Raw genomic sequence first — 11,328 nt, forward strand, 5'->3', positions numbered from 1 at the left:
CTGTTTCCAACAATTTCATCATATTTACAATGTATTAAATGCCTGCAGAGCTCAAATGATTCAGTTCAGTACACAAATGGAGTCAGACAAGTGTTAGAGTTACTGGCTGCAACCAGTAATGCAGCAAAGAACTGAAATGGATGCCAGCAACTTTGACAGCACCAGTGCGACATATCTGGGAGTTAGAAAGACGGCACAGATGTGTTTCTGTCTGCACACAGCTCTTTTTCTGTAGAATTCTGCAATGCTTTACAGCTGGGAGATTCATGGTGTCCATGATCCTGCCTTTTTTCCACTGTACCATCACAGAAAAGGGATTCGCTCATCTTCCTGCCCTGAAGTTACACTTACCCTACACAAAAAGGAGCAGAAAAGGCTTTCTTAGGTGAGGGGAAACAGCTGGAAAGCTGATAAATGCTACTTTGGCTCCACACATGACAAATATTCCCAAAGAGACCTCAGAACTCCCCAGACAGTGACGCTGTACATCACAGTCTGGGAATGGCTGGGACACACAGAAGCGTGCAAGTGGCAGGTTTCCTTCCAAAATGTCTGGAATGGACTTGTTCTGAAGAACTGCAAAGCACACACACATCTGATGGCATAAGATGCACCTCCCCAAAGGGCCTGGTCCCACTTCTACCAGGTTCCTGTCTTTACTTAGACAGCAGAAATTGAGGAAACTTCATGGTGTTCTCAGCTTCTCTTCACTCTTAGGGTTTGAAAGGCTGCAGGGAACACACCGTGGCTGCAGGAACAAATCAATAACTAATAACCCAAATTCCAGGCAAAGCTTTTAGAACTAGAAAGCAATTAGTGCAATGTGCCTCTCCCTCCACTTCCCTGGTCTTGCTTGGTCACACACATGTACCCACTGCTTAAGGAGTGGCTTCCACCATTGGAAAGAGCTCTTATGACTAAACCTCCATAACCTGAATAATCAGTCACTCAGTGGCTTCCTCTGGAAAATAACTCTCTGTTGCACACTGCTGTAACACATAACCAAGTATAGAACCTAGCAGCAGGCACCATATAAGCATTTGAACCATAACATAATGCAACACACTAGCACAGATCTCTAGTTACTGTCTGCATGCTGTGTCACCTACTGAAATGTACAGCACCACACACCCTGTCCTGCTCTGGGTACAAAAAAGGACAATCCTGGCAACTTCCACAATTCAGCAGCTGGTACAACTTCAGGTATCAGTGCTGCTTGAAAAGAAACTTTCTTCAAGTACCTATAATGCAGTTTGAAACTCTGAATGATTGGTTGCCCATCTAAAACAGAAATGTACCACTGAAAGGGCTCTTCTTCTGAAATCTCCTCTGGGGAGCACGTTCCATTGCACAGTCTCACACAGCTACAACACAGCCTTGTCAGGATGAGTTAGCTTTGATACTTGTAGTGGGTCTGGGACGGTAGTGATTTTCCACAGCAGCTCCTGCAGTGCTGTGCTTACTGTTGATATCAATATTATGACTACCGCTTGCACAACATCGGGGCTGTCCCTCCAGCATTCCTTCCCCCACCTTCACCAATAGCTGTGAGTGGGCATGATCTTGGGAGGGACTATGGCCAGGACAGCTGACCCAGGCTGACCAAGGAGATATTCCATACCATATGACGTCAGCTCAGTAATATAAACTGGGGGAAAGGAGCAGGAAGGGGAGGCGAGATTCATTTCTGGCCTTCCCAAAGCAACCGCCACGCGTACCGCAGCCCTGCTTCTCGGGAGGTGGCCAGACATCGCTGCTGATGGGACGTAGAGAGTAACAGCTTATCTGCTTCTGCTTTGCTTCCCGCGCGCGCGGCCTTGCTGCTTATTTATTAAACTGCTTTTATCTCAACCCACGAGATTCCCATCTTATTTTCTCCCCTTCTCTGGCTTGCTGAGGAGGTGGGGGGTAAAGCGGTGTGGTGGGCACCTGGCATCCAGCCAGGCTCAAACTACCACAATACTAATTCTGGGCAGCTCCCCAAATCAACAGAGCCCTCCCATCTGCAAGTGATACTTTGATTCATGCCATGACACTTCCCATTGCCTGCCCATGATGCACCAAACTACACAATTTCACTCTTCATAAGGTCAACATGACCTTGTCCATTGTACGTCTACCTGCTGTCTCCCAAACCAAGCTGTTCTTTTGGTGGGCTACTTCCTTTTGGGTTGCTTGGTGTGAATTATTGTTTGGAGGGAACCCCAGGATCACTGAGTTTGTTGAAAATGACACCCAAAGACAGCAAAGGAAGCCTCTGGAAATCAGCCTTCCACATCACTGGGGCCTTTGATCAAAAGCTGCCTCATTCACAAACTGGCAGACACAAATTTGATGAGCTTTTAATTTGCCTCTTTGAAAAGAATCCCCTGAAATGCATCTAAATCTGGATTTCAGGCTATTCACACATCCTAGCAGTTGAGTGCTGATGCATCCACTGATGCATTCTGGTTTAGACACAGGGAATTTTTTCCTTTGAAAGCACAATTACCCTACTTCTGGGTTCTTCAACGGGGCCACGTTCTTCCAAATGAGGCCAGCAGAGTGCTTGGGGCAGTTCTGAATGACAGAGCTCCTCACTTAGTCTCTACTTAATGCTCACAGCACAGATCAGGGAGAAGTTCAGTTGGGAATTTCAAACTGTGTCCTTGTAACCTTAGTTCTCCCCCATCTGTTGTCATTAACACAGCCATGAGCAGAAACTCTGAAATTATCTCCTTCTTTCCACCTCCTCCAACTAGTTCTGTTCCACAGCAGCTTTTAGGAACCCACAGGCCAGTTGGGCAAGCGCAGATCAGAGTCCACATGCGGGTGGTTCAGGCAGGAGCCTGCTCTGCAGAAATGCTCAGCGAGCACAGGCAGCAGCAGCGGCTCCCAGGCTGCTGCCTTTCAGACCACCTCCATCCATCAGCATTTCCTGAGACACAGACAAAGCTGACATCTCACTGGCATCCCCTCAGCTTTGCCAAGAGACAGACACAGAGCAATGGCCAATTCCCACAGCACCTCAACACCCTTTGCTGGGTTTGGCAAAATTCAGCTTACTCCTGTGGGCCCTGAGGCTTCTCGAGCTCCCTGAGGCAGCTGCGTGCTCTTGACCTCACCAGCACTGACCCCACCAGACAAAGGCCAGCTGACAGGAGACAAAGATTTGCTGCTCTAGAGAAATCTGGATTTCTGAAGCATTTTCTCACCCACCATACCTTTCACACAGCTGCCAGCTTCAGTTTTCCCTCTGATCAGAGGGAACCCTTGGATAAAACATTTCAGATTTCCTTCCATTCTAAAGTGGCTTCAAGGGCAAAGACTCAGATTTCTGGCTGAACACTTCAACCATTTCCTCTACATTTGAAAGCTTAGACCCTTTCTTGGGAGACTTTGCAGACTCGGGCACTGAGGCTTTCAGACACGTTTCAGATGGGGATCCCCACTTGTCTGCCTCTGATCTGCTTTCAGGACAACAAACTTACCAGGAATGCTACAGAGCTAATTGATTGGCTTGATTCACACAGATGATTCCCTGGCCTAAAGATCAGAGAAATGAACCAAGTCAGTACTAAAGGTTTACTCACCACTCTGCCAAAGCTCTGCTGTGCATTTGTGCAGCCTGAAGAAATCACTCCAAAAGTTCAGGACTCACCACGCTTCTCCTGCAATCCTGCCAAATGCATGTGTTAGCTCAGGTCCTTCATGTGCCTGTTCCAATATACAAGTTACCCTGTCAACAAATTAAATCCAAGCTGTTGTTCTCCTAAGGACCACAAAGTCTGCACCCATCTGCAGCATCAATTCCCTCTTGGCAGGATCAAATTGGCCAGTCCACACTTCTACAGAACATAGCCCATTCTTGCTTCTCTCAATTATCTCTGAGAGCAGCATTCCCAAAGGCAGTAGCAAACATTCCCTTCTGCTAAAGGCTGCAAAACCAAGGCTGCTGCTGACTTGGAGCTGCATGTCATGAAGGTGTTGAGCTACATCTTTGCCAGGCCAGGAGTGTTTCACCACCAGGGCACTCTCAGGGGAACCACAGGTTTGTAGAGAAATGGAGAGAGAGGTAATCACAAAAGGACACACACCAACTGTAACCCAAAAAATAGTTCAGACAGGGGCTCAGTCATGGGGTTTGGAAGGCAAATGATTTGCAGTAGTTCTCCACATAGTGCTCTGTATTGGCACCTTCATAGTTTGGACTTGGCCCTGCAGACAAATTACCAGCCTGGCTAAGAGCTCCAGCTCTACTGTGCCTCACCACTACTACCTTGTCAGGCCTGGATGTTGGCTCACACACACTGGAACTGGACTGACCCCAAAACCACAACCTGGGCCCTGCAGCACCGATGAGCCAAGTGAGTTCAGGTGGAAGCACATTTCTGAGCCATGCTCCTTTCTCCAAGACTACACGTCCCGGTCAGAGACAAACTCAAACAGACTGTGCAAGTCCACCCATTGAATACACCAGGCACTTTGACTTGGTAGAATCTTACCTTCTTGTTTTAATTATGGAAACTCCCCTCTCCTTTACTGAGCCATAAAAAAGAGCCGGAATGGCTGCTACAGTGAGTAGAAGCTACTGATTTGTTGTGAAGTTAAAAATATAATTATATATGATAATATATGACAGGGCAGAAGTGCACTTCATCAAGCAGCTCAGCAGTGGGTTCCAGCTGCACCTCAGGGCAGCAGTCAGCACAGGTTTAACTGCAAATGTCTGCTGAAATCCCAACAGCTGCCTCTGCAAGGTCACATCAATCCCAGAGATACAACAACAACAACCCCCAGCCAACACTACACTGTGTTTTTCACTCCTGAAGGACATCAGGTTGGCACCACAGCCAGGGTCCCTACCTGGGTGTGTGAACTTGCCCGTCTGCAGCCAGCAAGGCAGAGCTTTTGTCCCCTCCTACCCCACGGCGGCTGCCAAAGCAGCGGCACAGCCAGGACGGCGAGCTCCTGGCCGGGCTGTGCCTGCGAAACCTCTGGCCCAGCACCTGTGGGGAGAAGGGAGATGGAGTGAAAGCCCTGCCAGAGTGAGCAGCACCACACACTGCTGCTGTCAGACTGAGATGCTGGGGCGGCTGCGGGGGCTCTGGCAGCTGGGGCACCCGGGGCCTGTGCCCGGGGCCTTGTCTCCATCTCCTGCCCCTCCCCAGCTCTCGGGTCACCAAGGGGCTGCCCCAGCCAGGCCCAGCTCCAGCCTGGAGCTCCCATCACCAGCCCCGGGTGGGCAGCAGGCAGGAGACACCCCCAGAGCTGCCCAAGGGCCTGGCTGGCCCCAGCCCTCACCTCAGCCAGGCCACAGCTGCAGCACAGCCTGTGCCTCACAGCACCAACACGGCTGTGGGCAGCTGAGGGGGCAGCGACAGCTCCCAGAGCGCCCAGCAATGAACAGGGACGGCTGGCAGCCCCTGCCCAGGGCTACAGCTCCCACATGGCCCAGGAGCCAACATGGCTGGCCGGTAGCCAGTGCCCCAGGCCTACAGCTCCCACGTGCCCCGGGGCCTCCTTCCTGCTGCCTGACCCTGCAGGGACACCAGCCCCTGGCCAGGCCCCCCTGACCCTGCAGCCCCATGGCCGCCTCCCCGGGGCTGCACAGGCCCAGCCCCAGGAGGAGCCAAAGGAGGAGGAGGAGGAAAATACGGGGCAGGAGCAGGGCAGAGGGACAGAGCAGGAAAGGGAGGGAGCTTAAGGAGACAGCGAGTGCAGGAGGAAAAAGAGCCACAAGCAGCAGCAGAGAGGGACAGAGAGAGGATTGGAAGGGCAGAAAGGAGGATGGGGGGATACACAGACACAGGCAGGGAGAGGGACAGGGGGACAGAGAGACAGAAAAGGCACCAGGAGAGTGGAGTGACAGAGAAATGGGACAGGGATTAGGACAGAAGGGAAAAAAGAAAGGAGAGAGAAAGGCAGGGGAGGGGAGGGGAGGGGAGGGGAGGGGAGGGGAGGGGAGGGAAAGCATCCAGAGAGAGCGAGGAACAGAGGGCTGTGGATCAGCAGAAGGAGGCGCGGGAGGGCAGAACATCGATGGGCTGAGAGAGTCAGAGGAAGAGCTAAAAGGGAGTGAGGAGCAGGATGGAGGCCTGGAGAGAAGAGAGAAGTTCCAGCCAGCTGAGCAAGAGAGACGGGCAGGAAAGTGGGGACAGGCTGTGGGGGAGAGAGGGAAAATAAGGCCAGGAAACACAACATGGTGATAGAAAAAGGCAAAGGGCAGGGAGCAGGAGAGGAGAAAGGAAAAATAGCAACAGGGTGTGGGACAGACAGGGAGGGGTTAGAAAATACAGACAAGGAGTCCTACAGAGGAAGAGAAAGAAAAAACAGTGGTGGGCTGAAGACAGAGAGGGAGGAGGTGAAAGATGAGGGCAGGGAGCCAGACCGAGTGATGGGGAGGGACCAAAGCTAGCAATTATGGACAAGTGCCCTCATTCCCTGAGCACTGCCCAGGAACTGCATTAGCAGGAGCCTCCAGAAGTGTGGTGCCTGCAAAAGGCCTGTCCTGGGCCCAGCCCTGCACCCTGAGAGTGCTGCCAACCAGCACCTTGTCCAGTGGCCAGCCCTGGGGAAGGGAAATCACCCAGCTGTTCCTTTGGGGTTTTTTGTGATGGTTTTGCTTTCAAAAAGCAACTGTTTCAGCTCTAAATAGCACCTGCAAGGAAAAGGGAAGCAGGCTTCCCACGTGGGACACCTTTAATGCCTGAACCAGGTACCAGAGTTCAGAGATTTCATAGAATCATAGAATAAAATCACAGAATGGTGGGGTTGAAAGGGGCCTTTAGAGATCATCCAGTCCAACCCCCTGCAGAAGCAGCTCCCACCTAGATCAGGTCACACAGGAACGTGTCCAGGGGGGTCTTGAAGCCCTCCAAGGACGGAGCCTCCACACCCTTCCTGGGCAGCCTGGGCCAGGGCTCCCTCACCTCTCAGTAAGAGTTTTTTCTTTTGTTTCAATGGAACTGTTTGTGTTGTAGCTTCATCCCATCACCCCTTGTCCTGTTGCTAGCTACAACAGAGAAAAGGGATGTCCCAACCCCCTGACACCCATCCTTTAGATAATTGTAAATGTTAATAAGGTCTCCCCTCAGTCTCTTCTCCAGACTGAACAGCCCCAGGTCCTGCAGCCTTTCCTCGTGAGGAAGATGCTCCAGTTCCCTGATCATCTTGGTGTCCCTGTACTGGCCTCCCTACAGAAGTTCCCTGGAGCTGAGGAGCCTGGAACTGGACACAGGACTCCAGATGAGGCCTCAGCAGGGCAGAGCAGAGGGGGAGCAGAATCTCCCTTGACCTGCTGCCCACACTCTGTTTGATGCACCCAGGATGCCATTGGCTTCTTGCCCACGAGGGGACGTTGCTGACTCATGTTCAGTTTACTACCAGCCAGCACTCCCAGGTCTCTCTGCAGAGTATTTAGCTGAAGCAGTGGGAGGCATTTAGGTGCCACTTGAGACTCCTGCTGAGCTCAATTAAGTTCTAAGGCACCGTGTCTCCCTGCTTTGCCTTTGGAGAACCAATGTACACCAGAGGAAAGTGCTGCTGAAGCTCTGCACTTTTACCTAAAAAAGACGATTATTTTGAGATTTCCCAAGAAAGTAGAGAGGGATTTTCCATTCTTCACCTTTTGGTGAAGAATGCAGCAACCTTGTTCCACTGTGAAGAGGAAGATTGAGACCTTGTGAATTTCAGAAGGGGAGAGATTTGCTTGAATGAGGCCTGTACCAAGAGCAAGCTGGTGGGAGAGGACAGGAGTGAGGAAAGAGCCGAGTTAGAAAGCGCTCTAAGAGAGAATTCTGACTTGACAGAATCTTACTTCCTTGTTTTAATTGTGGTAACTCACCTCTACTTTACTGAGGCATAAACAAGAGCCAGAATGGCTGCTACAGTGAGTAGAAGCTACTAATTTGTTGTAGAAGTTGGAAATGTTATAATAGATGATAATACATGATTTGGCAGAAGTACACTTCATCAGACTGGGAGAATCTGATTGGGAAATGATCTCTTGATGTTCCCTTCTTGAATTGATGTTCCTTTCTAGTCCATCTTCCTCCTCCCTGTAACTCCTCTCTTCCTGGATGGTGGCTGCTGAGCTGCCTGTGTGATGTACCATCTGCTCTTGAGCAGTTGTCCCTCAGCAACAATTCCTGTTGCATCCCACTCTTCTCTGAGCTGACTCCTGGCTTTCGGTCTTGGCTTGGTATCAGGGATCTCCATCCAATCCTTATCTCTCTTTCTTCAGCCCCACAACTCCAGCTGTTTCTTCTCAGATGCCTTTGAGATGTCCACTCCCCAGGTCAAGTTGAGCCTCCCTCTTGCAGAGGTTTTGGGCCCTGGGATTTCTCCCAGTTGTTTTGAATGGAGGTGAGCTGGCTGCTGGAACACAAGGGGTACCTCTCCCACTTTATGTTGTCCTTCCTGCTCTGCAAGGACCCTGATGTCCCTTCACAAGGGCATTCTTTCACGCTACTGTAAAGCACAGTGGTTGCCAAAACTGCTGCCTTTCCCCCCCCTTTTCCTGCAGGCTGTATTGTTCTCAGCTGTGGTACACAGAGCTCCGGGCTGGCTCCTTGTCTGAGCCTTCTGAGCAGTCATCCAGGTTTTAACTGGCTTGGGCACAGATACAGTGCCTTCAGCAGAAGTGGCAGTCATTTCCCCATGGGCCTGGCGAGGCTCGTCCTTTCCCAGGGTGGTCTCCAGTCGTGGCTGGTTTGGAGGGAGTTTCCCATGGTCTCCTGGCAAGTGCTGTGCCGGAAAGCATGTCTGCTCCCTTTGCTCCCTCCCGAGGAAGCTGTTAGGGCTTGGCAGTTGAAGCCTGGAAAGTTGAAGTCTTAGGAGTTGGTTTTTGGAGAGGGAACTTCAGCAGCAGTAGGGATTTGCTGCCTGACATTCTTGGGAACAAATTCAGCTCCAAGGATGAAAACTCAGCATTGAATGGAAACTCCTGAAGGCTGGTGCTTTTTAACTGGGCAGTCGCAGATGCCCAAACCACAGGTGACGATTCTTTCTTTGCTTGGAAACCAACCTTAGCAAGTCCTGGGTGCTTATTTCTTTGATGTTTTCTTTGGTGTTCTGTAGGCACAAATGTAGCTTGGACCAGGCAGCTTAAATAAAGATGGTACGGACAAGTTAATGCAGCTGGCAAGCTACTTCAGAAACAGGTACTGCAAGTTAATCAGTTGGGCCCTGGGTGATCACATGGGCAGAAGCAGCATATAAGGAGGTAGCTAGCAAAGGAAGAGTGGTTTTGAGTCACCTCTAGTGGTTGTACTATGTTGCCTGTATATGTCTCTGCATGTGCCTTACCTAGCCTCTCTACGTCTTTGAGTGAATATTGCTTGCACCACTACAACAATGTTCTTTGGTCAGGAAATGGGACAGCAGATGAACACAGGTCTGCTGCAGGATGCTGGGGTCTGCTCATGGGCTGAACTCTTTGCGATACCTCTTCTGTCTTTTTCCCCATAGGGGCCGTGTCATCAGACCCACGTTTCATTTCAATGTACCTTCCCTCCCCTTGACGTCCCCATGACATCTCCTTTGGTGAGTGTGCCCTGGGCTTGGCCCCACAGCTTGAGGGCTCTGTGTGTTCCCAAAATGGAGCCCTCGACTGTAAGCTCCTGTGTCACTTGTGTGTTCCTCCAGAGCAGCCTCAGACTGTTCAACCCAGGGCTGGTGGCTGCTTCAGCAGAGCTTTGCCATCACGAGATCAAACAGGACCCAAGGAACAGAAAGTCAGTGAGTTTGGGTGTCCCTCACAGCCTGTGCATCCCTACCCTGCCAGTCCTTGGCAGCAGAATGACTGGGAAAGTCATTCTGGGCCTGGGAAAGATTTGTCCCAGAAGGGCTCAGGACTGCAGGAGAAGGGAGTTGAAGCCACCCGCCAGCCTGTAGAGCTGTGGGCAGATGTTCCTGCTGAAAGGCAACCACAGCATTTCCCTCCCTGACCTTTGGTGTGAGATATTAATTAGTGCTGTGAGGCCTCCTCGTTGTCACTGGCCAGGTAACGTGCCCAAGGCACAGCTCTGCACCAGGCACTGATGTTCTTAAGAGACGTGGGCTCCTTCCTCCCCAGAAGCTCTGCTGGCAGAGCCAGTGACTGAGCACCCCGAGCATCTCCATTGAGCTGCAGGCCCTGGGTCTCCATCTCAGTCTCCCAAAAGGCTTTGTACTGAGATGATCTGCAGTTTAAAAGTGAAATCATTTTCATACTGCTGGTGGGCAGAAAACTCATGGTCTCTCCTGAGCCACTTCCTCCCCTCCCCACATCACCCCTCTGCCACTGCTGCAGTTCCTTTTGAAGAAATCTGCCCCCACACAACGCTGAGTGAGCAGCCCATGGGAGATGGCTCCTGGCAGAGCTGGCCAGCCCAGCCAGATGTCCACTCCAGCGCAGGCTGTGGGCTGATGTCCTCTCTCTGCAGAACATCCCCACCTGGTGTAGTTGTCTCCTTGCTTTCCCATTCTGAAGAGCAAGTGTCAAAGCTCTAGTGATGTGAAGCTTTGTGGGCAGTGAGCAGAGCCAGTGTGCAGCGTGGCTGTGGTGTCCCTGTGTGTCAGGTGATGTGAGACACGGTGCCTGCTGATTTTGTGGATTACACTTTCAGAGTGAATGCTCTGTCTGGGTGCATACTTCTAAGTGAGAAATAATTGGTGTTGCTTTAGGGACAGGTGAGAGAGCTCTTCACAATTGGAGAGAAACTTGTGGTGCTCAGCACTGTTGAGAGTGGGGCATTTCCAAAGCAGCTATGTCTGTGGTCAGTGTGAAAGGGAACTTTGACCACGAGATCCTTGCTCAGCTTCTCAATGAGCTGTAATTCAGAGGCTGTAGTTAAACTCCAAGCCCAGTTTTGTCGTGTCAGGGTGTTCACAGCAGGAGTCACAGCATAAGTGGTGCACAAATCAATGCTGGTGTCCTTTCCTCAGGCTGCCCTCGCACCTTGGTGTGTTGCCTCACCAACAGCTCCTCGGTGCCCGTGACCTTCAGCCTCTGCATTCCCAGGGATGGCTCAGGAGAGCCCAGCACTTCCAGTCTTGTTCAGATCTCAGACAACACTCACCCATCCTGTAGAAAAGGAGCCCAAGGCCGTGTCAAGCCAACCGAGTTCTCCATCCGGCCTCGTAGAGGGACCATCTTCCCCCAGGGATCCCTGGCTCTCCAGGTATGGGGAGAGCCAGACGTGCTTGGGCAGGTGGAGCTGAAACTTCACTGATGCATGAGAGGGCTTTAGGGCTGGCAGCTCTGAGCAGAATGCGGTGAGAGATCTGCCCTAGTGTTAGGCTTTTGTTAGCTGGGTTATCCTGGGACTTTTGTGAAGGAGCACTGCTTTGTTTCCAAGATCAATG

Source organism: Colius striatus, chromosome 10 (genome assembly GCF_028858725.1).
Source record: "Colius striatus isolate bColStr4 chromosome 10, bColStr4.1.hap1, whole genome shotgun sequence".
In the NCBI taxonomy this organism is placed as follows: domain Eukaryota; kingdom Metazoa; phylum Chordata; class Aves; order Coliiformes; family Coliidae; genus Colius; species Colius striatus.